At 49.8% G+C, this 21,282-nt stretch overlaps 1 long non-coding RNA gene across 1 annotated transcript; it reads right to left on the reverse strand.

The window, feature by feature from the left end:
* Window positions 1-13,394: 13,394 nt before the first annotated feature.
* On the reverse strand, window positions 13,395-20,663 carry LOC139183224 (uncharacterized). The gene is made up of 3 exons (XR_011566785.1): window positions 20,394-20,663; window positions 17,814-18,049; window positions 13,395-14,836 (listed from the first exon to the last, which is right to left on the reverse strand). It is a non-coding gene; the product is annotated as an uncharacterized lncRNA (long non-coding RNA).
* Between the last annotated feature and the right edge of the window lie 619 nt (window positions 20,664-21,282).

Consider the following 21,282-nt stretch of genomic DNA (forward strand, 5'->3'; position numbering starts at 1 on the left):
CAGGCAAAGCTTGAAGCTCTAGATGAGTAAAGATGTCTACTGTGCTTGGACTCTCTCTTGCCATCAGATTACCAGGTTGCCAGACAAGGCTCTCCTTCATTCTAACTTTTTAAAATCAAAACATAGATCACCTATCACTAAATGTACCCTTCTAAGGTGGTTTTTAGTATATTCTCCAAGTGGCACAACCATCACCACTAATTCAAAATATTTTCATCCACCCCACAGAAGAAATTCGCATCAATTGTCACTCCCCACCCCTTCCCCCAGCCCTGGAAACCCTTACGGTCCCCTTCCTGTGCCCTGGACCTACTTCTGAACATTTCCTTAGAAACGCGGTCTTGGTATCTGGCTTCTTTTATCAGCACAGTGCCCTCAGGGCCCACCCACGTCTGAGTGGTCCTGTCACTTCCCCTTGAGTTTCTAACCTTCTGTGAGTACCATGACAAAACCAGTTAGAGCAGAAAGACTTGTGTTAAACCCCGGGATCTTGTAAACACCTGGGGCATTGGGGGGGCTTTTATTTCAGGTGCTCAGAAGTATGGCCTGCTTGCTTCTAGTCCTTGACTATTTTCTCAAAGGTCAAGGATTGTGGGTAGGGAACTCCCAGATAAGGAAAGTATCAGGGTAAGAATTATTGATTTCTCTTGTGCTTTTCATTTTTACACATCCTTCCACGGTTCTCCTGCTTGGAGTCTCCCAGTTGCACTGAAGAACCGGTCTATGTGAGACAGAGAAATACAGCCCCAGACCCTCAGGAACAGCCCCATTTACCCACATAGCCTGGCCTCCATCTGCCAGGCGCGGGCATAGGGCCCTGGACCAGGGTGCCCTGGTGGACATCATTTCCCAGGACACCAATGTGAGACATAACCACTGACCACAGGGGAGACCAAAAAAAAAAAAAAGTTACTCCTTCATAATCTGGTCTAAGCAGACACACAAACGTCAGGCGTCTCCCCATCTTAGTGACGCACCCGCCGCGCTTGAACCATCCGCCAAGCATCTCACCCTCTAGGTGATTAACCGAGATCCGCAGTCAGAGCCTCCCACCTGCTTATCGATGTTATTCAGAGACCCCGCCATCCTAAGCTACACCCTCCCCAGAATTGTCCATCACAAGCCCAAGCCCCAGAGTTCCTTTGAACACCCTCTCCACAGGTGAGCGTTCCTCCTTTTGGAAACAAGTCAAGGAAAACCCATTTTTGTTCAACTTCAGGCATGTTCTGGGTGGGTTTCAGCAGGAGGCACGTGGCAGAAACGGAGGTTCCCCTGCGGGGTGAAGTGAGCCACCACTGAGCACAGAACCTGAAGACACCATCCAGCCGTGGACCGCACGTCAAGCCTCCAGGCCTCCCACCGGGTGGGCCCGTGGCTGGGGATGAAGCTCGGCCCAAAATAAGTTCTCGGATCACCTGGAGGGCCCTCGGCTCTGAGCCCCTTCTTTTCTCCTAGGAACGAGATGCTGTGGGACTTGTCGGTTGTCTGGTCAGGCTTGGGCTGCTCCCTGGAGAAAGTGTTTCCAGCCTTCTAACGGCTGCTCCTGTGTCTGTCTCTGTCTGTCTGTCTGTCTAATGTCTTAAGTGCTGTTTGTGGGAAAGCCAACAGGAAGAGCACAGACATGGAGATCAAGAAGTCTGTCCTGGCCCTGGTCACCAGGACGCAGTTCAGGAGACCTCTTCAGATCAGTGTCCCTTCCGACCCCACTTGACCCTCAGGTCACTGTTTCAAAGCCTTCAAGACCCCTTCCCCAGTCCCGTCTCTCTGTTGTTCTGGGGAACCACCTTCCTTAAAAAGTGCCACCTGCCTGGATTCTGGAGGATTTGGGGTCAGCCCCTGACCACTGATGTCCAGCCATCGGCCTCTGACCGTGGTCCCGAGACACAGAGCCTCCTTCCAGGTTCTTCTGGTTTGCTCGGGGTCTTTCTTCTTAAACCCAAACGACACTTTTGGGGCACGACACCTGCTATTTTCATTTTCTCTGTCACCTTGTCCCTCTGTGTCTCTAACGCAGCCGTGAGAGACAAGTTGGAATGGCAGTGGCCCCTTGAGGGAATTTTGACACAAGCAAGATGATTTGAGAGGAAACTGCATGAAGATTGTCTTGCCTAAAACAAGACTATTTAATATAGGCAACACAACCCCCACCCCTACCTTGGTTTCCGTACTTTGGGGATAAATAAGTGCTGGCTTTTTACCTTGCAGCTTGATACAACTGTCAAGGGCCCGTGCTGTTGTCTAAAACAGTGTAAGGCCATTCGCTTTTGAGTGCATATGGCAAATTCTATTTTTCTATGTCTAACCTTTCTTAGCTCTCTGTGTAGAAGAGACTCCATTAGCCTTGTCATGATAATTTCATATTATTGGAAGCCAGTTTCCTCCATTTTTTAAATTTCTATCTTTCCCTCTCTTAGAAAACTAAAGGTAACCAATCAAAATATCAATCTGTAGTTGTGTGTGCCTTCCAGGAATAACTAGAGTGCAGACAAACTGTAAAAAAAGTCTGAAAAGGAGAGCAATTCAATTGTGTTTCTTTCAGTAGACACTGAAAAGACACTTAACCTACATAGCAGTCTTCTCATTTTTACTACACTGTTGAGGCAATTATTAAAGGCTTTAGCTCTGAGATAAAGGGCCTTGGGTTTGATTCAGCATCTGTAAAAAATTAATTTACCCTATACAAATAATGTCAGCACAGTATTTTGCTTTGAATGAGGCCCTGGTTCCAATTCTCGTGATTCAACCTTCCTAGGTTTTCTATATTGGTTTCACGGTGTCAGTAAGTTCTGCTGTTTTCATAACTTGTTTAAAAAGAAGAATTATATGTATTTGCACACGTAGTATTCAAGTAAATAGAATAATGATAATGGCTCATGCAGGGAGTGTGCAAAGCCCTGTAAGTTCTCGTTCATGTGTGTGTCATCTTCTGCTTTCTGCTTATCACTGTGCTTTGCTCTCTTTTCTCAACATGAGCTCCCATCCCTTCCTCCTCCCCCCAACTATTTTACTCCGTATGATCCTCTTAGGAAAAATCAAAACACTTATTTTTTTTTCAGCCTTAGCCACTGCCCTGAATTTAACTGATTTTTGACAAAGTTTAATAACGCTTCTTTAAACATCTAAGAAGGTCGATTTCCTTCGTGGGCCCCTTCTGGTTCTTAAGTTTCTCTCCCATGACTGATTCCAAACTTGAGTCTTTGAAAATTGAAACCTGCTTTTCCACTTCAGCAACATGTTTCTGCTGTGGCTATTACAATCCTATCAGCAGAACCTAGTCCACCAGGAACGGGAACTAATATTGGGGCTCTTGGAGCTACAAGAGCCAGACTGTTCTTGCTCTGCGGGAATGAATTGAACCCACTCAAGGGATCTGTCCCGATGTGAGGGACAAAAGCTTTGCTCATGTTTATTGTGGTAAACAATGTTCTCCTAATCCAGTTCTCCCCACTGCTTCTGCAGACATTAGGCTTTCACCCATCTGCCAACACACTGACTTTCTCTCTTCAGGGGAGCTGTTGGGAGACTTTCAGTTGCATCCAAGGACCACCCCTCCAGGCTTCCCTGAGGAGTATACTCAGAAACCTCCAAAAGAGGCAAGAATGGAGCACGTCATCCCCTCTGAGAGCCCCAGTTCCCATGGTAGGGATTAACACGACTGAGAAAGGCGGTCCAGACTTATCTTTGAACCTAACGGCATCATAAATGGCAGCACCCTCAAACACAGAAGTCCAGCAGGTCAGTTCAAACATCACTAGCCAGAGTTGGCTCATTGTGAGTAATCACAGACCCCTCAGTCTCTTTGTAGGTAGGGAAAGGGAAACTGACATCACAGCCAACATGTCTTGCTATCCCTGTATGTCCACATTATAGGAAAACTAGCACAGCATGTGACTGGGCACAAGAGAAAGCCGCCAGGCTCTAAAGCAGGCCCAGACGGATCCTGGGACATGTTTTCATCATCTGAGTTTCATAATCTGGGCCCCCTGGCATCGAGACCAGTCCTAAGAACTAACCAGCCTTTTGTTTTCAGAAGGTTCCTGTGTTGCAGTTGGTCCATATATTCTGCCCAGGGTCTGTGATGCTACCCTGTAGCCATTAGCAACTCACAGGAGCCACAGCTCACCTTGTAGCCAAGGAACCAGAAGAAGACTGATCCCTAGACCGACTAATACACTGCATTCTCTGAACGGCTTTCCTGATCTAGACGGCAAAAATTCAGCAATGGGCAAGATCTGGGTGTCAGAGACGAATGTCCTACAGCTTGACTCTCTCTTGGTCAAAGGAAGAATGTTTGGCTAGAGGGCATGGCCAATAAAGTTATCCATTTTTTTAAGAAAGGGAAACAGAGACTCATAGAGGTGAAGTGATTTGCCCAAGTTTACACTACTGACCTATAGCTGGGCCAGAACTTGAACTGGGGTTGTAAGACCCGGCTGGGGACCCAGGGGAGAACACCCCCTGTTGAGTTGTCTTCCTTGGCACCAGTGAGAGGGAAGAGAAGGCACCTGTGGGCCGTGTGTCCTGCAGGAGGGACCACAGCCTCGCTTGGTCCCACGACCCACAGGATGTCAGAGCTCAAAGGACAATAGAGACCACCCAGTTTCACCCTTCAGTCTACAGCGGAGGACATTTCAGGCCCAGAGAAGAAAAGTGACCTGTTCAAGGTCACACAGTGGATTAGTGGCAACGTTCAGACTTGAGCCAGCATCACTAGAGCTTGGCGCCCCCTCAGTGTCCTCCCCGCTTCCCCATCGACATGCGTTCATCTTGGCCGCAGAGCCTATTACCGTGCCCTGCTTCCACGCCCCGCCCACCCGCCTTAGGAAGAGACATCTTCAGGCTGGGGAAGCCACGTCTTCCTATCTAGTATTTTTAGACACATCCTCTAGGTTTCTCAGTCGTCTGAGGCCACCTCAGTCAGAAAGGGAATTCCAAAAGAACCTAACTCTGTGTACACGTGCTTCATTCTCCCTGCCAAATAAAGAGAAGCAGCAAATGTGACATTAGCAGAGGGCCCACTCCATGTTGCTGCTCTCTTTCAAACATCCTCAAGTCACTTTACATCCACCCGTGCAATTATTGTCTGCGTTCATTCTCAGAATTAAGATTCCAAATTTCAGGTCTATATAGCCAGACCATCATGCTGCTCCCTTGCTCAAAACTTCTCTATTACTCCCCACATCTTAAAAATAAACTGATAAATTGTTAACCTGTTATCCAAGGCCACCTGTGACCCGGTTTATTTAATCCTACCTCTAAGGTTAACTCCAGCTCTCTCTTCCCATCAGCCACTCAATCTAACTCCTGACAGCTCAGATATATGAAAAATAAACAGTCCTCTTTTTCATCCCAAGCCTGTTCCCTTTCCCCAAAAGTCAGAGATGCTGGGGTGTATATCTTTTCTTCCTAAAGGACAGGGTCTTTTCAGTTTATTTTTGTTAATCCCCACCTAGGAGACAGCTCAAGTGGTGATGGGTCTTAATAAAGAGTGAGTAAATGAATAAGTGTGTGCTTAGGGAAAATTACATTTATCCTCCCCCTGGCACCCCTGGGAAGAATTAGCTACTACTGTAGAGAAAAACAGATAATGTCTTGAGATTTTCTCAACAGAATATAAACATAAAGCTCAAACGAGATAGCAAGTTGGAGAAAATGTGGTGCTGCTTTATTTTTAGGCATTTTTTTTTCTTAAAGAAAACACATGGCGTCAGGAGCGCAGGAGATGGGCTAGGTCTTTGTGGCTTGCGTGCACTTTTTAACCACCACTCCTGGCTGGGGAAACAAAAGAGCCTCTTTGCCTGTGTGATTGTGCTCTCTTCCTTCATTGCTTTAAATAGGCAAGATGTGGTTTGCATTCTTTTCACCGCTAATGTTTGCTTTGTACTGCTGAACGAAAATAACTCACCCATTTCATAAGGCTCTCAAAGGTTGATAATTATCCCATCTCCCTGTGCATTCCAATCATTTGTAACCAGGGTCTCCAGAGTTGCTAACAGAGGCTCCCCCAGTCCCACATCCCCTAGGATAAAGCAGTAGGTGGTGGGTCTAGGTGTGTGAAACCCCAGGCAACAGTAGCATCCTTTAACCTGACTGGAGAATCCTCAAGCTGGAAGGATTATCTTGTACATACAATTGCTCTAGACAAGAACATGCACCAACTTCCTAGGGTTTAGTATAAAGCTCCTCTCCATCACCATTGCGGAGTGATGACAGCTCTTTACGGTAAACGTTATCTTTTTCCTGGTTATGTCCCCACCTTGATCATTAAAGGCGTCCCCTGTAATATAGGTGTTACTCTCTAGATTACAGTCAAAAATGTTAAATGGCTTGTCCCAGAGCACACAGCTTGGCAGGGCCAAGCTTCAAATTTAAATCCAGTGCCATCTCCTTTATGCTGCTGCAAACCTCCTATAGAGTTTATGAAAGTCCAACTGCTTGGCAACGTGGAGAAGAAGCAACTATAACCTTCCTTGATATTGTAACCTAGCTAACAATCTTTGGCCTAGAGAGAATCTTCCAGAAGTCCAAGACAGATAGGTAGACCTGTGTCCCTGCAGATGTCTACTTCCACCCGCTGACCACAACCTTATGTCTCAAGCCAAAAACTAGAAATTCTCAGGGCAACGTTGTCTCAGCCATGCATCTCACTTTCAAAGCCAGTAGATTCAGGTTTCTGTCTCCATCCTTCCAGATGTCTCTGATTTTACCATAACCAAACCCTGAATCCTAGATCGAGCCTTTCTTCTGCTAATTTCACTTCTTGTACACACATTCCTGTGACCTCCACCATTCCCCAGTAAGTACTGATCCCCACCCACACTTGTGCAGTTATGAAGGCTTTCCATGTCTTTTCCATCCACCTGCATCTGTGCTACAAGATCTCAGGGAAAAGGACCAGCCCACTCTTCCTAACAGATGCATTTCTGTGACTTCACTGGCTTTGACCAGTTAAGTCCAAAAGGACCATGTTTTTGGATTGTCGGTGGTGATCAGGGGACCGCTGACCCTCCCCAAGCACTTTAATTCCTTGGCACCCCTCTCCTTGGCTTATCTCTGGCCCTGCCAGCAGTTGCTTGTAGGACTAGTCCTGACACCCATACGGGAGCACATTGAATAAACAAATAAATAAGAATAAGTAAAAGGTAAGAATAAATAAAACACCCCCTTCCTTCCCCTCTCTGAAACTTGGACTGGACAGGAGAACATTTCCCGCTCCAAGACAGGAGGGAGGCAATCTCAGAAGAAAGAGAAACTCGTGTCTGCTGAGGACACAATTCTATCCAATGAGGTTAGGGCAGAGCTGTTGGCAGCTTCCGTTAATTCCGTTGGGGCAAGTGAGTGGCAGCTGGCAGTTAGTTGAGAGGTTGCGCTGAGGATGCTGGGGTAGAGTTTTAAGTAAACAGTTAGTTGGCCCTTATACATCATGAGCCTAGCTTAAGTGCCCAAGGAAATGGAATAGCAGAATAAGGAGATATTCACAAATAATGCCAAAACCTCTTGTTAGTCTTTGGCTTCCATATCCTTCCCCCAAACTGGAGCTCAAGTGCTAAACAGGCCAGCTTCTCCATCACTTCCGCCGTCCTTCATGTAGAGGGTCCGGCTATAAAGCAGTAGCTGAGAAGTGGGAAAGATAAAGGGTTATTTGAAAAAACTGCTCTGGAGAATCTACAGAAAGCCCTGCTGGAATTAGATTATGAATTTCTGAATCTGAGCTAGGTTTGTTGGGTCAGTGACTTTGCCAGTTTATTGGCTCAAAAATTGACAGGACAGAAGGTGTTTAATAAATGCTCTTTGGATGGATAAACAGCTACATGAGTGTTTACCTGAGCCTGAAAAACTGTTTTTATAGGCGCAAACATAAAGCCCCAGCATCCTCAGGCCTGTACCTGCTGGAAAAATTCTTGTCTGTCTACCCCAGCAAAAAGAGGGAGAGAAGAAATGAGTCGTGAGCATGGGTAATCCAGGGAATGTCTGTTCTCCTTTTCATGCCCTCACTTCCACTGTGGTCCTAGAAATCCCATCAAGACAGCAGCAACAGGCAGTTAAAAAAGTAACATTCTGTGCTGCTGCCTCTTGGAAGTTTCCTAGATACCTGACTTTATCCCTCCAGCGTGGCCCCATGAACATGGTGATGACAAGCTTCGGCTCTGAAATCAGAGCGAGGCTGCTCTTATTACTTGATGTGAGACTTTGGGCAAATTACTTAACCTCTCTAAACCTCAATTTCCTCAGTCTGTAAAATGGGGATAATATTGGGTAAAGCACTAAGCAGAGTGCCAGGAATATAGTTAGTGCTCAATCAATGTTTCTAATTCCTCCTGCACCTTATTCTGCCATTCCCTTCTTTCTCGCCCTATCACTTCTAGCCACATTACTGCCTAGGATCAGCCAGAGAGTAGAATGGTTAGGGAAAAGTAGGTCATTTGGGAAAGCCAGGAAATGACTGGCAAGTCTGAAAGCGAGCATGGCAGCTGCACCAACTGCTTGGTCTTTGGAAGAAAGGCATAATGAGAACCTGGTGATGCCCACAGCCCACGTAGATTGCTAAGAATGACAGAGGTGTGTCTTCATTCATAAAGTAACTGGACCCTTAGAAAGAAGACTAGAATTTTTTGCTCCCAGGATATCTCAAATGGCACCTGGGTTGCCAAGAGCCTGCTATTCAATCATTGAAGTCACCCAGCAAGACAGATGTGAGGTAGGTTAAGAGTCTATATCTGTGAGCCGGGTTGAGCACTTAGGTCTCAGCTCTGAACCCTTATGGGTAAAATGAAAGGGGCCATGCCACATATTCACTGAAGTACCTGCATGTTCTAAGACTTACATTTTCGAAGGTTCTCTGATAGTCAAGAGATTATCCTAGAAAAGTAAAAAATACACAAAGTTTAACCTCCCAGGGGAGCAGTAGAAATGTTTTCATTGGACGTTAACTAGAAAGTGATAAGAGATGGATGAAAGAAGACAGTGACTATAGCTTACCAGGCTCCCCCATCCCTGGGATTTTCCAGGCAAGAGTACTGGAGTGGATTGCCATTTCCTTCTCCAGGGGATCTTCCCAACCCAGGGATTGAACTCGGGTCTCCTGTACTGCAGGTAGACGCTTTACCGTCTGAGCCACCAGGGAAGTTAGAGATGGATAGGAATTAACCAAAGCTGGAGGTCAGAGGACTTGGACCTCTTTCTCAGCACCAGACGTGACACCTGGAATTTCCCAGGAGACACCTATAGATTCTGTCTTCACCTCTGCTCTGAAGATGCCCCCATTAGTGAGAAAGTGACAGGGAGCCCAGCTCTGTTCACCCCATCACTAGCCACCTTTTTTTCCCAAGTTGCAAGGCAGAGGAGGAGACCCCAAGGTCTCCCATCGCTGCTGCGGTCACCAGCCAAGGCCTCCCCAATCCTGTGCCCCTATCCCCCAACAGAACCCCGTTAGGTATTAGGTGTAGCTGCACTCCACGTGCCAAAGTGCTTCCTTCTTCTGTGTTTGTCACAAACACGTGCAATGCTGATTGCACACATTTGCAGGCAGGGTTCAGCAGACCGCGGGTCAGTCCACTTATGCAAGAGAACACCCAGTGACCACGTCTGAAGTCAAAGAAGGCTTTCAGGAGAGCACAGCTGGTTTTCCACGGGGTGTGAGGTGTGCCTGCCCCTGTGTGAGGCTAGGATGCCCACACAGCATCCCCCATGCCTGCCCTCCCCACACCAGCCCCAGGAAAGGGGCACTCTCTTTGAAGGTTGGCTTGAAGTCACGCCACCAGGAAAGAAACAAGTTTCGCCCAGAAATGTGGGCAGATGAGGAGGGGGATGGAGGGCAGCCAAAACCCCCAGTCCAGAGCTGGTCACCAAGCACTGAACGCTTGGCAACGCTGCCCAAGGTTCTTAGATTTCTAGTCAGTCAAACCTGGCCATGGTTTCCGAAGCAAATTTCCCCAGAACAGCTGAGGGAGTAAAAGGTTTCTGACTGAACGGTGAACGTAGGAAGAGTGGCCCCGGCCGTCAGGTTCTCGGGCCAGCCTGACAAACGTCTGCTACCTCACACCCTCAATCTTTGCACACATCTAGCCGAGGGAAAGAAAAAAATCCCCAACTCGAAAAGCAAGCGGGTGTGGAGCAACTCCGTGGGGCCAATCATTTTCGAGTGGACACCCTCCAAGCAAGTTGGCAAATAAACCAGGAATTGACCTTTTCCCAGGAGACTCGGCAAAGTCTCCTGTTGATTGCCCACGCAAGGAGAGGGGGTTCGGATGATGACCCCGAGAGGGAGTAACTGGCCACCGACCGCAAGGGCGAGCGGGGTGAGACCCAGAGAATGGGAAGTCACAGAGGCCACCAAAGCCATCAAATGCAGAGAAGGAGGTCATTACTCACCAAACAAGGGGAGGGTCCCACTGCATTTAGAAAGGTCAGGAAGGTGGTCCAAACGGAAGGGCCATGGGACAGAGAGAGTGTGCACCAGAGGAAGTTTGGTCCCAACTTTGGAGTGGCTCATAAAGCAGATAATAAAACTCTGTTTTAGGATCTCTTGCTGTTCTGACTTTGTAGCACAGAGGCCTGGGCACAGCTCTGAACAGATCCCGGAGGGATGGACCTGTGGTGTCTGGTCCCAGCTGGAGGATGTGCCTGCTCTCAGGTCAGGGAAGTTTTTCTTTGACACATACTTTTGTGAAGAGTTAGGAGCCCCAAGCTCCTTGGCTCCTGCATAACTTTGAAAGTGCCCATCACTCCAGCTGTCTTTTCCTTGCTGCCAACGATGGACAGGCAGGCCTCTCTCCTGGCCAAACAGACGTGATAATCATGGGAAAGTAGCTGGAGAAATTTGTTAGCGTGTAGCTATGTTTTCCAAACAGGAAAACTGAGGTCCAGAGCCCCAGCCCTGGAAGGTGAGGGGAATAATACATGATTTCAATACCGCTGAATCAGGGTGGGATGAGGCCAGCTGAAATGATCTCATCAGAGGTCAACAAGCACTCAAATGTGGGCGGTGGGATTACAGGTGATTTTTATTTTCTTCTTTTCTGGCTCGGCTTTCTATATTATTCTTTCCCATGCTGGGGTTCTATATTCTCCGAATTTTTCCACTAGGTGTGGTTTTGAAATCGTATTTTTGAAAAAAAATGTTGATGCAGCAAGGATGAACTCAAGGTCAAGGTGGCTCTGGAATTAAGGGTGGGGGTTGCTGCCCCTGCCTTCGCCCCTGACCCCACCCAGGAGTTGAGAATTCAGAGCCTGCTGCTGAATCTGGCACCCCCCACCCCATTCCGACCAGAGCCCCCCAGGGTCCATCTAAGCCAGAGGGGCCTGTCTGTGCTCCCCCCACAGAGAGGGTGGCCATGCAGGTCCAGGCTCCAGACACCGGCTCTTGTAAAGCTTACTCGGAATACAGGTGGAACAGAAACTGCAATGAGCATCTGGCCCTTAGGAGACACCTCCTCTGCAAGATGGACAGAGAGCGCCTGGCACTCTCCCCAGGTCCCTGGGTCCCCAGGATGCTACTTTTCTGGCCTTAGTGTTTCCATGACCGGGATGGTCAGCAGGCCAGGCCCCCAGTCCCGGCCACCCAGGAGAAAGCCTCTGAGTTGAGAGAGCCCACAACTTCTGTTCTGTTGTTCACCTACTATTTCCCTACGGGAGGGTTTCAATTCTGTCTGTCCGGTAAAACTCCCTTCCCCACACCCACCCACCCCTGGCCTTCTTTCCTGTCTTGTTCGACCTTAGTCAATAGGGAGGGAGAGGGTGGACACCTCTAGTGTCAGTCCCTTGTCATCTGATCTTCACTGCGGTGTGTCCTCCAGGCCCAGACGACTCAACCCTGGAACTGGGGTGGAGACCTTCCCCACCGCCCACCTCCAGTCCTCCATGTGTGTGTTCCTTCCGCATTGGGTGGGTTCGGAAGCACCGCCCTGGCCCTCTCACAAGGGAAAGACTGGGGAACAACTGGCGAACACAGCAAGTCACTCAGTGTCAACATTTACGCTCATGCGTCCTGGCTTTCCATCTGTCAAAAGACTTTTGCAAGTGGCTCTGGGGACTCTGGGAGTTCCCCTGAAATGCTATAGAAAATGGTATAGGGTGGATGTGTTGGCATTGGGCTTTTTTTTGTTTTTTGTTTTTAACTTGGGAGAGGGATCCATGGTTTTTGTTAGTTTCTGAAAGAAGTCTGTCAACCAGAAGAGCATGCAGAATGTTTCATCTGATGGCTCCGTCCCCCAACTTAGAGTCAGCAGCCTTAGGTTGTGGCGGGTACGAGGTGGCCACCTCCTAGTGGGTGGAGTGCACAAGACTGCCATAAAATACTCTGAGTTGGTAGAGACTTGTGGTTCTAAGAAAGGAGGCAGGTGCCCTTTTTATGGGGCTTTTGTGGTTTTGGGCCGGGAGCCCAGCTCCACAGCTCCAGGGTTCAGTTCTTGCTCGAACCCCACTTTTCCTCAGCCATGTAGGACTTATTATCCTCATTTTACAGATGAGGAAACAGGCTCAGAGAAGTTAAGGGACTCCCCCTATGTTACACAGCTAGCAAGAGACAGAACCAGACCTAGAACAGGGACTGTGAGAGGGCTCAAGATCCGCACCGGTTTCACGGTCTTCCGCAGCAGGGTCCCCGCTGCTGGGGTCCCTGCTGGGCTGGGGGGCAGTCCAGAAACACGTCATCTGACGTCTTGGGCATCCAGGTCTCCGTACCTGCAGAATGGCCTTCCTTCCCTCCGCCCCCTGCTCCCAGCTGCCTGGCTGTTTGCGGAAGGGAGGCAGAAGGACCTAGCCACCACCTTCAGTTTAGCGGGTTCAGCTCCACCGCCTCTCCTCCCTCAGCCTCCGCCAACCAGGAGCTGGGCAGGAGGTCGAGGCCACCGGCCGGGGATGCCCTCAGCCTGGGCAGAGCCCAAGACCCGGGCCCTCATTGCCTCCTCTCCGTCACCTGGGGTGGTGGTTCAGAGAGGAGTGGGGCGAGAATCCCTGCGTGCCAGGTGGGAGCTGCTGCCCTAAAGCCCACAGCGGGCAGCTCCCACCTGGCACGCTCGGAAGTACCCTAAGTGTATGGCACGTTGTTCACGGGGGAGGGGTCAATTTCAATTTAGCGAGGGGCACAGAAGCAGAAGTAAGGGCAGCACCTCACCCTCCCCCAGCTCCCCTCACGCCCCTCGCCCTGTCTGAGGGTCCTAGTCCTTGTGCCTGTGCCTCCTCCCCCAGGCTTGGAGGCCCCTGCCCTACCTGCAGCCTCCGCCACCCCTGAAAAAAACCACAAAGATGAGCTGGTACATCATCATGGCTAGGTTTTGGGGAGGCACTGGGAGCCAGGGTTCCTGGCCCCACCTGCCATCCCCCCACCCATGCTCCGCCAGGAACGACTTCCTCTGAGGCCCTTCCACTCCAGCCCCCATCACCCCCTCCTCTAAAGAGCTCTCACATAATGTGGTCTTGTCATCAGGATGGGTGATTCACTTCCCATCCAACTTTAAATACTGCCCCCCTCCGCAATGAGTAATCCTGACTCCAAAGGGAGCCTTGCCATCGGCCACAAGGTTCTCTGGTTCCTGCCGCTCCTGTCTTTCCCATATAAGGCCCTGAGAGGTGGGTGGGGGAGGCCTTGGTGAGTGAGCGGGCACCCAGCCCAGGTAGGGAAGGGGCTGACGTGGGTGGGGGTCCAGAGGACTCAGCACATGGACTAGAGATGGGAGTCCGAGGCTCTAGCTACCCTTGATAGTCCTTTCCAGCCCCTTCCAGAGCCTTGAAGGGTCTGTGAAGGGCCTTTGTGGGCACATACGAGGACTTCAAATAACATGGGGAGGTGTCCCTGAGGCTCTTTCCCAGCTCTCTGATTACCCCCTACCCCCAGGCTCCCCTCAAGCACATGCCCAGATCTCAAGAGGGCAGCCACTGGGCACCCCTCGCCCGCAGGTCACCATGCTTTGTACCCTGTGACACCACCAACCACCCTGGCCACAGATGCTGGATGGGGGGTTAGTGCGTGAGTCCACAAAGGCCCCCTTGGGGCCAACCAGCAGCCCAGGAGGTACGCTTGCTGGGGCCCCGGCCCCCCCAAGCCGTGTGCCCCCCCGCCAACCTCGTAAGGACTGGGAGGGAACTTAAGGAGATGCTGACAGAAGGAGAGAGAAGCCAGGGCCTCCCCAGGGGCAGGCAGGGACCACGGGACATGAGACAGATGGCAAGTGAGATGCCAGAAGCAGGTCGCTTGCTGGGAGCAAGGCGGGGGCGAGGGCAGGTGCTGGACCTGCTGCGACTGTCTGCTGCTGCCCTCGGCTGAGAGCTGGGCGTGGCCCAGCCTGGCCACTCCCCTGTGTATCCTTACAATACACCCCCGTTACCCGGGGTGACCTGAGCCTATCATTGCTGCTCATACTTGCCAGAGCCCGTCGTGGACTTTCCACGAGAAACCCAGGCGACCGTGTGGTCCCAACCCTGAGGCCCATGCTCCACCAGAAGCCAGAAGGCCCTCTCCCCACTGGGAGGCCAGGTTGAGGGAGGGGGCTTCCGTGAATAAGAGCATCAGGGTACCTCGTGCTGGGCCACCTAGGGACCTGATCACAGGGGGGCTGATGTGAGCCACCCAGGGCCAGGAGGCCTGGAGCAGTCAGGACCTGGGCACCCCTGGAGGGGAGGCTGGTAGGGCAGGGAGGTCTGTGAAACAAGCAGCTTCTAGGCCACACAGTCACCCTTCTGGATACATCTTCAGATGTGGGTCCTTGGTCACTGCCACTGGGAACTGCAGGAAGGAACCAGAGAGGCCACCCAGCCCAGCCTCCGGCTCTGGACAGGGGGACTCCAGCCTGGGACAGCTTCCAAGGAGATCACTTGGGATATTAGCTCTTGGAGATCCCTGGTGGGGAAAAGGCACAGAAGACAGGGTTGGAAATAATTTTCAAGTTCCATGTCAGACTTCTAAACTTTCCCATGCGCTGCAGTTGGCCAGTAAATTATCTTTCTGCAGTGCTTAAGTGAAACCAAGGGGGAAGGGGGGCCCTATTTTCTCAGCTCAGCTCCCACCAAAGGCAGGCCCTGAACTTCCTTTCTAAAGAACATTGCAGGTCACCAGGAAGAGGTACTTGTCCTCACTGTCATTAATAACTGTGACTCTGCACCAGAAGCCTGTTTACGGGGAGAATCTGTGTCTGTCTTCCATGTCCCACCCCCCACCCCTCGGGACAGAAAAATGGCTGCAGTTTTCCTGTGGAACACCATTGCGAGGCACAGGAGGTCATAGTGATGGCTGAGGACAAGGCAGCTCCCTGGAAAACCTTCCAGAAGCTTCTTTTAAGTTTGTCAAAGTGCAAGGTCAGTTCAGTTCAGTTCAGTCATTCAGTCGTGTCCAACTCTTTGCAACCCCATGAACCGCAGCACGCCAGGCCTCCTTGTCCATCACCAACTCCCAGAGTCCACCCAAACCCATGTCCATTGAGTCAGTGATGCCATCCAACCATCTCATCCTCTGTCGTTCCCTTCTCTTGCCCTCAATCTTTCCCAGCATCAGGGTCTTTTTCAATGAGTCAGATCTTATCAGGTGGCCAAAGTATTGGAGTTTCAGCTTCAACATCAGTCCTACCAATGAATACCCAGGACTGATCTCCTTTAGGATGGACTGGTTGGATCTCCTTGTAATCCAAAGGACTCTCAAGAGTCTTCTCCAACACCGCAGGTCAAAAGCATCAATTCTTCTGCATTCAGCTTTCTTTATAGTCCAACTCTCACATCCATACATGACTACTGGAAAAACCATAGCCTTGACTAGATGGACCTTTGTTGGCAAAGTAATATCTCTGCTTTTTAATATGCTATCTAGATTGGTCAGAACTTTCCTTCCAAGGAGTAAGCATCTTTTAATTTCATGGCTGCAGTCACCATCTGCAGTGATTGGAGCCCAGAAAAATAAAGTCTAACACTGTTTCCACTGTTTCCCCATCTATTTCCCATGAAGTGATGGGACCAGATGCCATGATCTTCGTTTTCTGAATGTTGAGCTTTAAGCCAACTTTTTCACTCTCCACTTTCACTTTCATCAAGAGGCTTTTTAGTTCCTCTTCACTTTCTGCCATAATGGTGGTGTCATCTGCATATCTGAGGTTATTGATATTTCTCCCGGCACTCTTGATTCCAGCTTGTGCTTCTTCCAGCCCAGCGTTTCTCATGGTGTACTCTGCATAGAAGTTAAATAAGCAGGGTGACAATACACAGCCTTGACGTACTCCTTTTCCTATTTGGAACCAGTCTGTTGTTCCATGTCCAATTCTAGCTGTTGCTTCCTGATCTGCATATAGGTTTCTCAAGAGGCAGGTCAGGTGGTCTGGTATTCCCATCTCTTTCAGAATTTTCCACAGTTAATTGTGATCCACACAGTCAAAGGCTTTGGCATAGTCAATAAAACAGAAATAGATGTTTTCTGGAACTCTCTTGCTTTTTCGATGATCCAGTGGATGTTGGCAATTTGATCTCTGGTTCCTCTGCCTCTTCTAAAACCAGCTTGAACATCTGGAAGTTCATGGTTCACATATTGCTGAAGCCTGACTTGGAGAATTTTGAGCATTACTTTACTAGTGTGTGAGATGAGTGCAATTGTGCTGTAGTTTGAGCATTCTTTGGCATTGCCTTTCTTGGGGATTGGAATGAAAACGGACCTTTTCCAGTCCTGTGGCCACTGCTGAGTTTTCCAGATTTGCTGGCATATTGAGTGCAGCACTTTCACAGCATCATCTTTCAGGATTTGAAATAGCTCAACTGGAATTCGATCACCTCCACTAGCTTTGCTCGGGCGTGGGGTATCTCCTCCCAGCCGCCGCCCCTGACCTCGGATGTGGGGTAGCTCCTTTCGGCCGCACTTGTGCGCCGTCTCAGCCGCCCGTGATGGCTCTATCCAAGAGACAGACTCTTTTCTGTCCACTCTGCATACTACACCAATAATAGCTCTGTTTTCTGAGAGTTTTGATGATCTGATAGACCCGCACAGGGCCTCAGCATCCAGATGTTGGGAATTTCTGTGGTCTATGGTGATGATGTCATGGTGTTTGTCCAGGAAACAGGCGAGGGCAGTCTGAGCCTCCTTGGTAACTGAACACATAAACCTTGCTTTTTGACATGCCGTGAAGAATCCTTTACACTGGTTACCTTCTTTGATAAATACTAGAAGTACCTGGAGTTGATCTGGATGAAATCTCATGGGGCCAAGTTGCGTGCGCATCAGCTACTGCTACCTTGCTGCTGCTGCTGCTTCTGCAAGGCTCAGACTCTGTGCAAGGTGGGGAGTCCTTATAAAGTAATCACACTGTGATGTGACCCAGTGAAGCCAAGGAACCACAGAGTTCCCTGGCTAATCAGTTTGAAGGAGGGCCTGACTGTCAGAACACACAGGGCCCACCTGGTGCCTCTGCCCACCTGGTGGTCCCAGCACCTGGAGACAATAGCAGCCAGCCCCCTCCCCCAACCCCCCAGTGCTGCTGGGCCAAAGGAAGCTTGCAGACACGTGGTCTGTATGTAGTGTAATGACGCACAGTCACCCCACATGCCCTCAAGCATCTTCTTGCAGGTGGACGCCTGTTCGAGGCCCCATGAGTCTCGAGACTAGTGGGAGAGAGCTAGGAGGAAGAGCACTGGATTGGGAATCAGAAGACCTGGGTTCTAGGCCCAGTTCCTCCACGAGCAGCTGTGAGACCTTGGGTCTATCTCCCAGCTGGGTCTCAATCTGCCAGTCCGCAGTCCAAAGGGGCTGGATCAGACAACCTCCTGGGGCCCTTCCCTGGCGCTTCCCTAGCTCATCATGTAAACAGCTCCTGTTTGCTCAAGACAGACACTTGCAGTGGTCTTACCTCACCATCAGAGGGAGACGAGGCTGGTGGTGACCAGAAGGCGTCCACTGGGGTCCCCAAACCCCTTCCGGCTCAGCAAGGTCAAAACAAGCTTCGTCGTTGATCGAAGGTGCCACGTGCCTTTGCCCCCGTGTTGATACTCGCACTGATGGTGTTGAGTGTGCAGCGGATGCATCAGACGGGTCTCAGGGCCAGTCGAACAAAGCAGGGCTGGTCGTCATGGTTGTCACGGGGGACTGGGAAGGGGGGTGGGGAGTGGAGGGGGGAAAAAGCCAGTTTCCCTTAGGAATGCGCTTGATGAAGCAGTAAACATGAATTTTACTCCAGTCCTGATACACTTTTTACAATATTCTCTGGGCTGCTGAGGGAGATACCCAGAAAGCACTCAGGCTGTTCACTGGGCTAGGTGGGATGTCGGGAAGAAGCCCACGGGGGAGGGGGTTGAGTCGGGGGCTGCAGCAGCCGCTTTAAACACAGAACAGTATCTTCACTTGAAAGAATCATCTGTACTCCCAATTGTGTAAACGCTGGTATTAGGTAGCCATTTTTTCAAATGTCAGCGAGCCAGTCACTTCTAGGAGAACAATTCATAGTGTTTTTTGGCCAAAATCGGATTTTTAACAAAATCGGATCTTTCCAGATGGAAACAGATTTTCAGATAATTTGAATCGGTTGTTGTGATCTTGACAGTTGCCCAGAATTTTGAAACTTTTGTAATAAGACGAATACGAGCACATGTAATTTCTTTTACAGTGAGATGCACCAAACTTGAAAAGACCCGTGCAAAACTTTTCTAAAGAAGTTATGTGTGATGTTTCAAAAATCTCACTTGTGTAAAAGGCACCATCCAAAGGTTAAGATAAACAGATGTATTTGGATGGAACAGTATAAAAAGTTCACGAACACAGCAGATTCCACGTTATAACTAAGCTTAAGGAAACTGCCACACGTTGGGTTTTGGGGTAGCACCAAAGAAGACTATACACAATTATTTTGAAAGCTATTAAAATGTGTCTCCCTTTTCCAACCACATGTCTGTGGACAGCTGTAAGTTCAAGACACACTGCAACCAAAACAACATAACCACAGCAGACTGAATCCAGAAGCAGGTGGAAGGATTCAGCTGTCTTCTGTAACTGAAGACATTAAAAAGATTTGCAGATGTAAAACAGTGGTTTGACAGTATGACTGTCCCCTGGCTCACTCCAGGGCACATTAGTTGTCGTAGCCGAGAGGCGGTGCTGGGTGGCCCTGGGTGCCCCTAAAACCTAGTGGGCATGAACACCAGGGATTTTGCTCAAAGTCCTACAAGTAGGCACAGGAAAGCTCCCCTTGTCCCCCCTCCCCACACATCACCAAGAATAACCTGGTCCAAGATTTCAATAGTGCCACGGTTTAGAAACCCTGATATAAAATAACACTGCCTCTCCTCAAGGTTTTTTTTGTTTGTTTCAAAAATACTCACATGAGTGTGTAACAGATTTATTATTGTTATGTTTAAGGTAGTGTGTGTGTATATATATATATGTATATATATATATTTTTTTTTAATTTCAGCTTTCCTTCATAACACCAGAACCATCAGTAGACATAATCCACATAAACAAAAGCTCTTTGGTGTCCTTAGCGACTTTCAAGACTACAAAGGGGTCCCGAGAGCAAAACATCTGAGGACTCCCCAGACAGGCAGGAGGAGGGTATAGATGACAAAAGGAAAGTTGCTGAGCAGGTCTACCCACTGGCCACCGTAAAAAGAAGAGCCCTTCTTTGTGGTAGATGTGCCCCCAAGCATATGTCACTTCTTCTCGAGGCCAGCTGAGGGGGCGAGCGCCAGAATGGGGTGAGGGTATCAGCAGAAGAACGTGTCTGGGCTTGTGGTCACCAAGGCGGACGCAACCAGGACTGACATGCACCCACTGTTCCCAAAAAAGCTTACTGTCTAGAAGGGAAGAGAGACGCGATAGCTTTGACTGTAATTAACATATGGATGGGAAGCAGGGAAATACATGCACGGAGCTCATGAGATCAGTGGGCAGGAGTCCACGGTTAGGGGTTGGCGGGGGGTGGAGGTTGAGGAGTGGAGATAAAAGAGACAGGGACGGCTCCCCAGAGAAAGAGCTGTCTCAGTTGAGTCTTGAAGGATGAGTAGGAGTTTGGTCTCAGGGCTTGGGAGGAGCCCTACGGAGGAGACAGGGTCCCAGGCACGGGGAACAGCAAAAGTGAAGGTTCAGAAGTACCAAACGGCCTGGGAGATTTGGAGAAGGTATGAAAGGATGTAGAGAAAACAAACACATTGCTAGATATGCCCCCTCCAAACAAAATGCAATGCCACCAATAAAACTAACATTTTCAAATCAAGAAGGAACAAAAAAAAATAATAAAGGAAAGAACAGCTCTGATAACATGCAATATCTATTTTTAGAAGAGAACAACCTTCTGGTGCTCTGATACCAACTAGCTATTTGGGAAAACACTTAAGTGAGACCTTGGTTTCTTGTCCAGACACAGGGTAAGATGTTTCGTGATTCCTTCACCGCCAACCCCCACCCCCGAGTCCCCCATGCCTCTCTCTCTCTTTACCCTCTTTCCATCTCGGGTCCACCAGGGCTTTCCAGAACATTCACTGTGGGTCAGCAGATCCTGCCAAGAAAGGGCAAGGGAAGCTCATTAGCACAGATGCCCAGGACCTGACTCCCCATCATTCAGAAAAGGGTCCCCATGGCTCACTCCATCAAAGACACCCACACTTGCTTCTCCCACCAAAGAAGACGACTGAGGTGGTTGTGTGTTGATTTCTGAAGCAGCAAGTCAACAGCATCCAGCACACTGGACCAAAGCACCCTGGGTAGGAGGAGGCTTTGCTAGTCGTGTAAAATAAAAGAGGAATGGGGGGAGAAGAGCCCATCTCTGCTCACCAACAGCCCCCATCAGAGGCTTGAGCTGGTGGGAAGTACACTCTGTGCTTGCCCTGGGCCCAGGGGGGAGCCTGCCGTTCCCAACAGTCACTGCTGGCTGCACAAGAAGTCTGTCTGACACGCATCCGTGACTCTGTCTCCAATACAAGTCTGACTGGTCTCCCTTGAATTAAAGGGAGACCCCAGGCTGGGGTCTCAGCCCAGCATCCCTCAGAGGGCCGCCTGCACAGGCTGGTATGGGTGGCCCATGAGGGTTCAACCAAGATGTTTTCCCAGAACAGCAGACAGCTGAGACCATGCAGCCAGAGTGAGGTTGTGCAGGGAAAGTGGGGGGTGCGGTCAGGATGGGGAATGAGGTGCTGGGGAGGAGGGCTGGTGGATGATTCTAGGAGCGGGGGAAGGAAGGGCAGAGGCCACAGAGCAGCTGAGGTGGGACATTTAGGGCAGCCTGGGGGCAGACAGCAAAGGCTCGAGGGTGCAGTGGTATATGACGAGCGAGTCCTTACTCTGGAGCAAGCAATGTAACCAGGAGGGTCTCACCCCCAGAGGCCTTG

Source organism: Bos indicus, chromosome 5 (genome assembly GCF_029378745.1).
Source record: "Bos indicus isolate NIAB-ARS_2022 breed Sahiwal x Tharparkar chromosome 5, NIAB-ARS_B.indTharparkar_mat_pri_1.0, whole genome shotgun sequence".
NCBI lineage: Eukaryota > Metazoa > Chordata > Mammalia > Artiodactyla > Bovidae > Bos > Bos indicus.